General features: G+C 40.4%; 1 long non-coding RNA gene across 1 annotated transcript in view; it reads right to left on the bottom strand.

Annotated features, from left to right (window-relative positions):
- LOC138579649 (uncharacterized) overlaps positions 1 to 9,067 on the bottom strand; it is a 472,376-nt gene extending 463,309 nt beyond the window's left edge. The window contains exon 1 of the long non-coding RNA XR_011304109.1: positions 8,844 to 9,067. This is a non-coding gene — a long non-coding RNA (uncharacterized lncRNA). The remainder of the gene's footprint in view (positions 1 to 8,843) is intronic.
- Between the last annotated feature and the right edge of the window lie 2,981 nt (positions 9,068 to 12,048).

The raw sequence follows: 12,048 nt of genomic DNA, 5'->3' as shown, positions 1-12,048 counted from the left end.
CCCATGCTAGCTTTAAGAGGCAAAGTAGGTATACCATTCATGATGCACCTGTCTCACCCTTATGATTGTAATCATTGATGATTTAAGAGTAGCGCAAGACTGAGAAGGAGTTTAGAAACCACTACTCATCACTGTACTTCTGCAGAGAAGTTGGCATTTTGTCACATGATCACTAGACCAACCACTTTCAAATTGTACTATCTGAAAGACAGTACATAATTAAGCCAGACCATACCAGAAGACGGCTTGATCTGTGTGCCCAACCCTGGCTCACTTTTACTCTACTTCAGTGCCTAGAGACTTGCAAATGTCGTTAACTTTTGACTTACTGTAATTTGAAGCAAATAGAATCCCTTATAATGGACAGGGATGACTTGGTTGGACAGGGTCATAAAATACACTTAGGCACCTATTAGAAAATGGCCCATAGTCTTAAATGTAATTGTTGACTTTTTGCAATAAACGTTTTGAGAACACCTAAGGAGACGTTTTTCAAGCCGGTCCCTTGGTCGTTTGGTCTATTTAGTGTTTAGATTGTCCACTGGCCATGGCCACAGACCATCCCTCAGTCACCAAAGTTATATCACAATTGTATTGTACCTACATGTTGACACTTATGAAAAAATAAAACACAGGAAACATTAAAATCAAATTTGCAAACGCATGCTTTCATGACCTAGCTAAAGCTCCTCGTACAAGTGTGGTTCAAATCTGTCCAGCAGTTCGGGCTGTAGCCACAAGCATTATTTTATTCCCATTCAGGTCTATCTGGGTTTCAAAAATATTGGGACCCTCCTGCAACGTTGTCCCCCCCTTAATGAAACCACACCAACATTTGAAAATTAATTCAGTTGGCTCTATATTCTTTCTGTTAAGTTGTGTGTTCAATTGTTGAACTGTACCAAAGTAATAAGCCACCCAAAAGCTAGTGTTTGCAGACCCTTTAATGAATATGTAGCGGCATATGTGCATGAATATCCTCGAACATTGGTCAAGTTTCGAACATCGCAGCAATGTCCCAGAGCATCTGAAAACACACGATTATTTACCTTTCCTGCACATATTCCACCCCATCCTCTCAACATCTCATCACCCCAGAGGTTGTATCATTTGTATGACAAATGTAATATTGCGTTTTCTAATATTTTCTCACTGCATTGTTCGCAGACTATGGCTGCAGTTTGCCATTCCAACATGGTGCCCATTTCAAATGTTTTGACACGCTTCACGTTTTTCAATTAACCAATCCGCATCTTTATGTGATGTCTGTGAACGTTACCCAGCTTCCTGATTGGTCAGAGGCGCATGTGGACACAGATTCAGGTAGTGAGTCTACAGACCAAACAAAGAGATCACTATTTTTAACCTACATTTTGCCCATTTAAAAAAAATCTACTGGCCATATTAAGGCCAAATTTCAAAAAGCACACTTTCAGGAGCAGGCCAGTGCTCCTCGATTAGGTTTGGTGCTTATTCGTCCAGTGGTTTGGGCAATTACAGTGAGCAAACATTTTTTTCCATTCAAGTCTATCCAGATTTCAAAAGGTTTGGTCCCCCCCTACAACCTTGCCCCCTTAACAAAACTAAACCAAACTTTGCAAAACCATTCAGAGTCTGATCTATATTTTTTTGCTAAGATTTGTGTAGATTCATCAACCAGCACCAAAGATACAAGCTTCCCAAAAATAGTTCGTCCTATGGGAAAGCCAGCTTGACCATAACAACAGGGTCACTATCGATCGGGAACTCTATACACAATTTTAATGATATTTCACGGAGGCACTAAGCTCAACTATTGCTATGGAATCCACCTGTTTTTATCACCTGATAAAGGCAGTGCAGATGTCATAGGACTCCATTGTAAATGCAGTCTGCAAAGTATAATTTGCAAGCAGCTTTTTAAGTTTTTCTTTAAAAACTGAGAATACAAAGGAAGAGTAAAGGCAATTTCTCACTTTTTTAACTCAGCTGTGTTAATGTTGATCAGCAAACAACAAAGACTTTTTTTCGGCTACAAGCCATCAAAGTACAAGAGTTCAGTAATAAATATTCATAAATCAGTACATTTTCAAAAACATTAAAGAATGAAGAGGAATTTAGATAAAAACCTCTATCGCATTTTATACAGATGTATTCAGGGTTCAGGGCTCAATCGATAGATCCATAAGAAACCACCTACATATTGAATCTAAAAGCAAAAAACATAAAACAGCAATCTCAACATTGTTTGTCTAAAACCAGCTTTCTTGTTAAAAATGCGGTGTGCAAATATTTAGATAGCATAAGACATTTTGGTTTTGAGTTACACACTTTTTGGAAGTGCAAGCAATTTAAGACCATTGACCCTTGGTTTGGTCCATTGTGCCCTGGCTGTCGAATATAACTGACATAAAAACATAAAATGGGCTAATGTCTCAGTAAAGTTTTTACATGTTGGAAAAAACGTAACATTTTCTCTGCCCCAGTTGGACGTAAATGTGGACACGCTGAGTATACCAAGCGAAAAACTTGTTAGCAGCATTCTATGTACTGTTTTCTCCAACCAAGTTAAATGTTACTTAATGCCCCAGACAGATGTTATTATCTAATATTGCCTTGTCTTGCCACCTAGACCACCAGAGTTAAAGAAATGGGATAGTGCCAATTATTGAATGCTGCTTTTCCTGGTTCTTTTTTTTTAAACTCTTTATTTCTCATTTTCAACAAGTTACAATAAACAACAGAATTAACATCCTAGGTCGTTGAATTGAAAAATACATAACAGTGGAAAACAAAATAAAACAGAATTCCAAACCATAACTCTGTATTCCACCATATGAAACTTAGGACTAACCTAAAACAAAGCCAGATGTATCAAACAAATGACAACAAACAAGTAAGACCACACAAAACAACCACATAGACAACACAAACCCCCTCCCCATATATTAATGCTAATAGACCAATGCACTCCACTCCAGAACCTAATCTAGCATCATCCATAAAGGTCAATAAAGCTCCCCCACATTTCCTCATAAAGGGTTTCCTTGTTTTGTTTACAATACATCGTTTTCTCAAGTCTGGATAAAATTCTAACATCTAAAATCCAGTCCTCCACCATCGGCTTCTTCCGTGTCTTCCAGACCCTCAACACCTGTTTAGCCGCCACCAACAAAACTTTGATTACCCCACACGATATCACCCAACTCACATCCCGTTCACCACTATACAATAATAAGATGACCGCTAAGGGAGTGCGTGGATAAACAATGTCCCAAATTTGATCGACCCTATCAATAACCTCCCTCCACAAACTCACCACTCTTTCACAATACCATAACATATGTATCAAAGTACCTTGTTCTTTCCCACAACCCCAACACCGATCCTCACCAACTAATCCCAATTTACACATACGTAATGGGGTCCAATATATTCTGCCCAATATCCTTTGATGTATATAGCATAATTGCAAATCCACTTTGGCAGTTGTCGGCACTCTCCAAATCTTTTCCCATTCTCTTGGCGTAAGTTCTCTGCCCAACTCCTCTGTCCATGACAACCTCAGATTGTCCCATGAATCTAACCCTTGTCCATCAGGTTGCATAATCTGCATAAAAGTAGACACTTTTTGGAGTCCAATTTCCAAAATATTAAAATTCTCTGGTTTCCTCAAAAATAGAGCGTCCAACATGTCTCTCCGTTCTGATAGTAGAGTTACCAAAATATCATACCTTCTTAATTCCCTGTTCCTTAACCCAAATTTCTCAACTAAACTAGCAAAAGGTACTACCCCTGCAGCACTCCACACATCACCAATAGTCAAAACACCCCTCTGAACCCAACTTTTCCAATTCAGTACCTTATTATTAAACTGCAGACCAGGATTATGCCAAAGGGAAGCCTCTTCATAAAGATAAAGACCTTGTCCATTTCCCACTATCCATGACGACAAAGCTTCTTTAGTAGCCAAAACCGCCTTCAAACACTCCACCTTCTTAGGCAACTTTCCAAAAGAAAACAAACATTTAATATCATAAGGCAAAAACCGTTGTATCTCAATTTGTACCCACCACGGCACCTTGTTTAGAACTTCACCAGTGTAATCAGACACTTTCTTTAACAAAAAACCACTACCATACTTTTTCAACACCGGGTACCCAAAACCCCCATCTTTAACTTTCCGGACCATAATATACCGGGGAATCTTGGCCCTCTTCCCAAATCCCCACAAAAAATCCTGAAATAATCTGTCTATACATGCACAAGCTCCCTTTGTAAAATGCACGGGCAAAGATTGAACAACATACAGAACCTTTGGCAGCAACATCATTTTAATAGCATTAATTTTACCCCAAAGAGTTAGATTGACACGTCCCCATCTCATAATATCCCGCCTAAGAACCTCAATAATTTTATCCACATTATAATTTACCAGCTTTCTAAAATCTTGAGTAATATAGATACCCAAATATTTCACACTAGAATATTCCCATTTACAATGCCACCCCAGCAGATGCTCACATCCATGCAAAGCCCTCACTGGAAATACCGCAGTTTTATCCCAATTGATCCGATACCCAGATAGTTTACCCACTTCCTCAAAGACATCCTTCAATACATGACCCCCTACAACAGGATCATCCAAGATGACCACAACATCATCCGCATAAGCCAAAGCTTTGATTTCCACATCTCCAACAGCAAACCCACAGATACACCTCATCTGACGAATATATGTTAACAAGGGCTCCAATACCAAATTAAATAACAGTGGCGACAAAGGGCAACCCTGGCGTGTGCCTCTAAACAACGGAAATGAAAAAGAAAACCCCTCATTCACCCACACCTTCGCCGATTTGCCATTCTGAAGTGCTTGAATAGCTTTAATAAAGAAAGGACCAAAACCTAATTTCAACAGTGTATAATTCAGGAAGCCCCAATTCACCCTATCAAAGGCCTTCTCTGCGTCTAAAAAGATCAACAAAATATCTTTATCTCTGAGTCTGGCAAACTCAAAATATCTAACAGTGTTCGAATATTATCATATCCATATCTTCTCTCCATGAATCCTGTCTGAGATTGCTCTACTAACTCACCCATATATTTTTTGAGCCTCACCATCAATATTTTGGTAAAGAATTTTAGGTCTACATTAAGCAAGGAGATAGGTCGATAATTACTGCACCTAGTTGTATCTTTTCCAAGTTTCGGGATCACCGTGATGATTGCCTCCTTCATTGAATCACATAACCTCCCTTCCCTCAAAAAACAGTTATATAATTCACATAAAACCGGTGACAATACTTCCCCATATTTTTGATCAAATTCTATCGTCAAACCATCCATCCCCGGAGATTTACCTTTATTCATTCCCTCAATTACCGACAAAACCTCTAGGATGGTAATCGGGGCTTCCATACAACATCTACCTTCTTCAGAAAGTACAGGAAGGACAATTCCCCCAGAAAACCTATCAAAATCATCCATTTGCGGAGAAATGTCTTCCGTATACAATTTAGCATAAAATGAACGAAAACATTCACCAAGTTTATCTTTCTTAATCTCCATACTTCCAGATTCATCAACAATTTTTTGAATATACACCCTCTCTGAATAACTCTTCAATCTATTTGCTAATAACTTCCCTGCCTTATCCCCTTGCTCCGAGTATTTTTGCTTCATGTAATACAAACCCCTCTCAACTTGTGAATTCATCTCACTTTTCAGTAATTCCTTAACATCTAAAATCCTAAGCCTAATATTCTCCTCTCTTGATAAAGCATATTTTCTTTGCAAATCTCCCAATTCCTTTTCAAGCTCATCCAATCTGGCTTCGCCCGTCCTACGCATTCACGCAGTCCAATTCATCAGTTCCCCTCTAACCGAGGCCTTGAAAGCATCCCACACCACAATATTGTCTGCTGTGCCAACATTCACCTCAAAGAAATTTGGTATAAAACCCATTAATGCATCAGTAGCATCTTTATTATTTAACACACAAGGTTTCAACCTCCATCTACTAGATCCCTGCCTCTTTGCGGATAACCTCAGCTTAGCCATAACCATTGAGTGGTCTGAAATATGTCGCTCCCCCATAGACACCTCTTTTACTTTCTCAATTAGCCTATCTGTTACTAATAAGTAATCAAGCCTAGAATAAGAATTATGTACTGGTGAGAAAAATGAGTATTCCTTTTCCCCCCAATGAAAATTTCTCCATGCATCAACCAAATCATATACTTCCAAAAAATCTTGAAAATCTCTACTTGACTTCTGTCCGGTAAATTGACACGTCGAGGACCTATCCATTTTGAAGTCAATCACACAATTAAAATCCCCCCCAAAACAACCATTTCACCTCCCATATCACCAAGCATCGCCTTCAGTGAATCAAAAAAGTCCCCTCCTCCCGCACATGGGCCATATATAGATCCAATTGTTATCAACAAACCCTCATATTTAAGATCAATTAGTATTATACGCCCCTCATCATCCATACTCACTTTTTCAACACATGCATCCAACCCCTTCCTCAATAAGATTCCAACACCCCGAGAGTTGGAGGAGTAGCAATTCAAGAAAACTTTTGTATATCTTGAATTAGTCAGAGAATCACGAGTACCATCAAGTAGATGTGTTTCTTGCAAAACAGCCATATCAATCTTCTCCCGCCAAAGTTTAGACAGCACCTTCTTTCTCTTTCTCATGCAATTCAACCCTTTCACATTCCAAGTACACACTGAAACAAGCCCCTTCGGAGCACACTAATTGACTCTATATCCTCACATGCACCCATAGTTTCCCAATCATTTACTATCTTCCATTTGAGCACTGTGATAAATGCCAAAACCATCCTATAAAGTTGAGAAGCATATGTATAATCCCCATCCCCCACCATAGATAAAACAAAAAACAACATACACACACACAAAAAAGTATTGATTGCAAGAAACCCAACACATCCTGGGTTTCAACAAAACACCATTATATACATAACCATAACCTATTCCAACTATCTCCCTCAGAATCCTATGCCTAACATTTACTATTAAAATATCATCCTCAAATACCCTTAACAAATGAGTCTAGTTGCCAACCCCCGACCCAAAGTACTCAGAGTAGTCCAAAAGCATTAATAAATACAAAAATTACAGCATGTACCCACAAACCTTTGCCACTTCCAGTATTTTGGCCAACACTAACAGCCACCCCACAATTCCTGGCAAACAGCATAAAAAACACATCACCCAACAACTGCATTTCTTTGTACCCATGTAAAATACAGATCATAGCAATGCAACTTTAGATGCCAATATAGTGATTTAGTGAGACTCCAGCCCACCAAACATCACTGCATAACATGCAGTCATGGGCAAAGTAGGAACACATAAGTCAGTCCAAGGCAGATCAAGTGAAACATAAAGCAGCGTTTAACCAGAGTTATCTTACCCCCCCTTGTCTTGCCTTGCCTCAATTAAACTATTAGCTGAGCATAAAACCTCAAAGAAAAGCTAAGCAAGAGAAAAAGTAAATTGGTGATTGCTAACAGATAATTTCCATCAACTTTCGATGCATTTCACACCCTTACAGGCTCTTTTGGACAGACTCAGCCATAACAGATGGAATTGTGAAGTGCTGAAACTTGCCTCACCTAACACATAAGGGCAATGTAAGTGAGCCAAACAATAATAGATAAGCCATTCAATCTCAAAGCTGCCTGACATATCATGACGGCCTGGAGAGAGTTTGGAGGACTTTCAAGACGTGCTGATATTCCCCCAAACGCAGTACCCAACAATGGTGAAAATAAAAACCCAGCTAAATGGAAAGTTCTTGTCTCTGGCGATAGTAAAACCTTAATGCAGGCACCAAAAACAACTCCTCGATCACAAATGCTACAAACAAAAATACCAGTAGCGAGCTTTCATTTTAGCATGTTAGCATTGAGGAAAGAGCAATTAAACATGCACATTTTGGCAGAACATTTTTTTTTTTTTTTTTTTTTAAATGCCTTGCCGGATTCTCTGTACACAGGGTGCTGCATGTTTTTCAGATGCTCGCCACCTTCCTTTACAAACTTTTTGACCATATGATCCACTGGGGAGGTCAGGTCTGACACCTCAGATGCGCATCTCAAACTACTCCTGCCAACACGCCCGCCACACAGTCATCTTTTGCGACTCCTGTAAGCAAACTGGGCAATTGATCTGCTCCAAGAAATGCCCATCAACATTAACTGCAATCAGAAAGTCGAGCAAGTGAGGTAAAAATGGGAGCAAGTGATTTGCCGACCAAAATGAGTCACTCTGTCAGAACGCACAAGATAGTATAAAGGCCACCACATTCCACCACGCACACTTCGCAAACATGCCTGATCCCATGCTCATTATGATACTGCTCGACCTAAGAGATGAGGAGGGAACACATGCACGGGAAGAGAGTGTCTGTTGTACAGGCCATGTTGCGGTTCCGCTTTCCCACATAAGTTATACTGCTTTATTCTGCGGCAGTCGGAATTGGCATACTGGACTTTTCATGAGAAGACAATCCCTACACTGCAAGTTCAGCTGGAATCAGGCTTTCACTTCTTTGGAACTGGGTCCTTCCAGAGGGCCGGCGACATCACCCACTGATTCCTCAGTCTTTGCATTCACCAAAGCCCAAATGCAGTTCTCGCATTGTCAGGTCCCCAGTCGAACACATACGCCATCAAATGAGGACACAGCCACGTGAAGATTGCTGAAGAATGCCTACGTTAGTTCAGCTCGTGCACATCAGTCAAAAATCAGTCTTCCATCACTGCATCGCTGCCATGTCTACATACGTTATTCCAGCACGTATTTAGAAAAGCTAGTTCTCACCTCAGATAGGTCCATGGAGCAGTGCTCGGGTACTCGGTCACATCACTACGACTTCAGCACTTCAGCGCCTAACGCACCAACAATGAAAACAATGAAAACGAAAGTGAGCAGCATTCCACACGGCCCCGCTGCAATCATCCAATGGGGAAGTTTATATATTCAGCGCCGAACTCAGCAAACAGTGAGCAGCAGCATTCCACGGACTCAGCCACATAAATAAACAAGCCCGTCACCCTTCCTGAAGCAACGTGATGTGCGTAAGAACACATATCAAACACGTATTGAAGGTTCCCTTTTCAAATTCCATGAAGTGAAGTCTCCGGGCTCGAGATGCTAATTAAAACATAACTCCAACGGTTTAAATAACTGTCAAACCATTAAACAGCAATCCAAAAGGCAAATAACACTTTTTTATTCTTCTCTCTTTTTTTTTTAAATGACTTGTACGCCAAAATGAGAAGAATTATCTCTTCTTTTTTGTTGTTTTTGGAGTTGAAGATGATGCTTCCATAGGCTCACAATCCACATCAGTCAAATCCGTCAAAAAAGCCTCTGCACTCCTATGATCAGGAAAAGAATGTAGTTGACCATCCACAACCACACGAAAGATTGCTGGATAAATCATATAATATTTCAGTTTCTTGAGTCGTGCCTTTTCTTTTGCCACTCCAAAACATTTTCTCTTTTCCATGACGTCTCTACTGAGGTCAGCAAATATCTTCATTTTGTTCCCTCCCCATGCCAGGTCTCCAATTTCACGAGACTTTCTCAGCATCACTTCTCTTGTTGGGAATCTCAAAAATGTAACAATAAAATGTCTAGGGTGCTGACCTAAAGCAGGTTTCTTACCAAGGGACCTATGAGCCCTCTCAATATCCAGTGGTATTTTAGGATCCAAATGGAGCATGGAGACCAGAGCCTTTTCCAAAAAGGAGATTGGATTGCCTCTCTCTGCATTTTCAGGAAATCCTGCAATCCTGATGTTATTTCTCCTTGAGAAATTTTCCTGCTCAGACAGTTGGATTAATAGCTTCTCATTATTAATCTCCAACTGCCTCACCTGATCAGCCAAACGCAGTGTCTTGTCATCCATCAGATTAAGATGATCTTTAACAGCAGTCAACTTGACAGTAAGGTCCATAAACTTCTCCTCTGCCTTTATCAGCCTTGATTTGATGTCTGTAACATCCAATGTCAATTTTGTAAGCAGATCCAAAATCTTATCATCTCTCTTCTCCTCCTCACCCTTCTGCCTCTTAGCAGGCTGTACAGTGCCAACAGGTTCTGGAATCTCTGCCATAATCATTAGGATAAGTATTCAGCAGGCACAGGAGCTCAGCACCTAAGCTGCCATCTCTGAGGCTGATAGTTCCTGCTTCTTTAACTTTTCCATCCATTGTGTCGGGCTAATTCCATAGAAGGATGAGATCTAAAACTGATAGCAGGATTTTTATTAATTTCACCCATTTCCAGTTACTTCCTGATAGATCACAGTCAATTGACCAAAATACTTTTTTATTTAAGGTTACTTTGGTGGGTGTACTGAAACAGGTTTCATTATTACCTCATGGGACATACGGCTACTTCACAATATGCAGGGATAGCGGGTACAGAGGTTGTGATTGCTAGCAATTTCTTTATACATTTTCTTTTGGCTAGTCCCAAACCATCTGCTGCTATATGACCCCACAATTCTGCGACATAGGTTTCTGCTGCGTGTGATGTTGCCTTATAAACCTCCACTCTATTCTATTTTATAGATTTTGATATCGCGCCAGCACGCCCACAGGCCTCAGGGCGCTCACAAGACTTATGTCAAAAAACAATCAAAGAGAAAAATAAAGACTGTTCTCCAAGATTCTCAAACATCTCCCTTATCGAACAGATATGTCTTCAGACCCTTCTTAAACTGTGCAATTGAGAGAACCAGTCTAAGTGATCGCAACAGAGTGTTCCATGTGATAGGAGCCCAAGAATCAAAGCTGGATCCTCCATACCTTGTTAGGAGATAGTGTGGCTGGGTCAGAAGGTCTTCCTTATTTGAACGCAAGGTGTGCCTAATAGGTGCTCTCCTGATTCGTGAGCAGAGATAAGATGGTACATCACCAGCCAGGCATTTATATACCATGCTACAAGCTTTAAAATGAATTCTCAGTTTAACGGGGAGCCAGTGCAGCTTTCGGCCTGCCCGGGAGATGTGCGCCCTTCATTCCAGACCCCAAATTGCGCGGGTCACCTCGTTCTGACTTACTTGAAGTTTTTTGATACTTAAAGTTTATTACATTACTCTAATTTTGTATTTATCGTGGCTGTTGCAATTAATGCTCTGTTTTTTTTTCTGTTAGGTAAGGGTGAATCTGCCAGAGTAGATGCATCATATAAGCGCAAGAGGAGCTCACATATGAAACATGCTGTTTGACGGTTAATTGTGGGTCTAAGTAAACCCCCAAGGTTTTCACATGTTCCGAAACCCAAATCAGGTTACCGTCAATCATAAATGCACTGTATTGGGGATCAAGTTTTGTCGGTTTGGTGTCGGTACCTATGATCAGGATTTCTGTCTTTTTATCATTTAGAGCAAGTGAGTTGCTAGCCATCCATGTTTTGATAGCACCAAATACCTCAAATACCCTTGCTAGATCTTCAGTATATGACCCTGATAACTCCAGGATGATCTGGGTGTCGTCCGCATAATTTGCAAACTTTACACCCAGGCCATCCAAGAGATTGCACAATGGTCTGAAATAGACATTGTACAACAGTGGTGATCATCCTTATCCACTCTTGCCTTCCTTGGACCAAGGAAAGAGCTATACCAGTTTACTGCTAGACTCAAACAGTTGCCTATATTAATCAACTTGTCCGCCAACATCTCATGGTTCACCAAATCAAATGCGGTGGACAAGTCGAGCAACAACAATAGTGCTATGCCGCCCTTTTCTACAATTTGGGCAATATTAGACTTCCAATCGAGAAGTGCAGTGTTTGTGCCATGCTTGTTTTGAGAGACTGATTGTGCCTTAGCAGGCTTCCCTCTTGTTCAACAAAGCTCTGCTACTGATTGCAGGTCACCTTATCGATGACCTTCAACAGATAAGGGACATTCGTTATAGGTCTGTAATTAGCAGGGTCATTAGAATCAAGGTTGTCCTGTTTCGCAAGGGAGATATCCAAACTTCTTTGATACATTCTGGATCAAAACCTT

This window comes from Ambystoma mexicanum, chromosome 3p (assembly GCF_040938575.1).
Source record: "Ambystoma mexicanum isolate Mex_15411 chromosome 3p, UKY_AmexF1_1, whole genome shotgun sequence".
NCBI lineage: Eukaryota > Metazoa > Chordata > Amphibia > Caudata > Ambystomatidae > Ambystoma > Ambystoma mexicanum.
The sequence above is the reverse complement of the archived record's forward strand: the minus strand, read 5'-3'. Positions and strand labels throughout refer to the sequence as shown.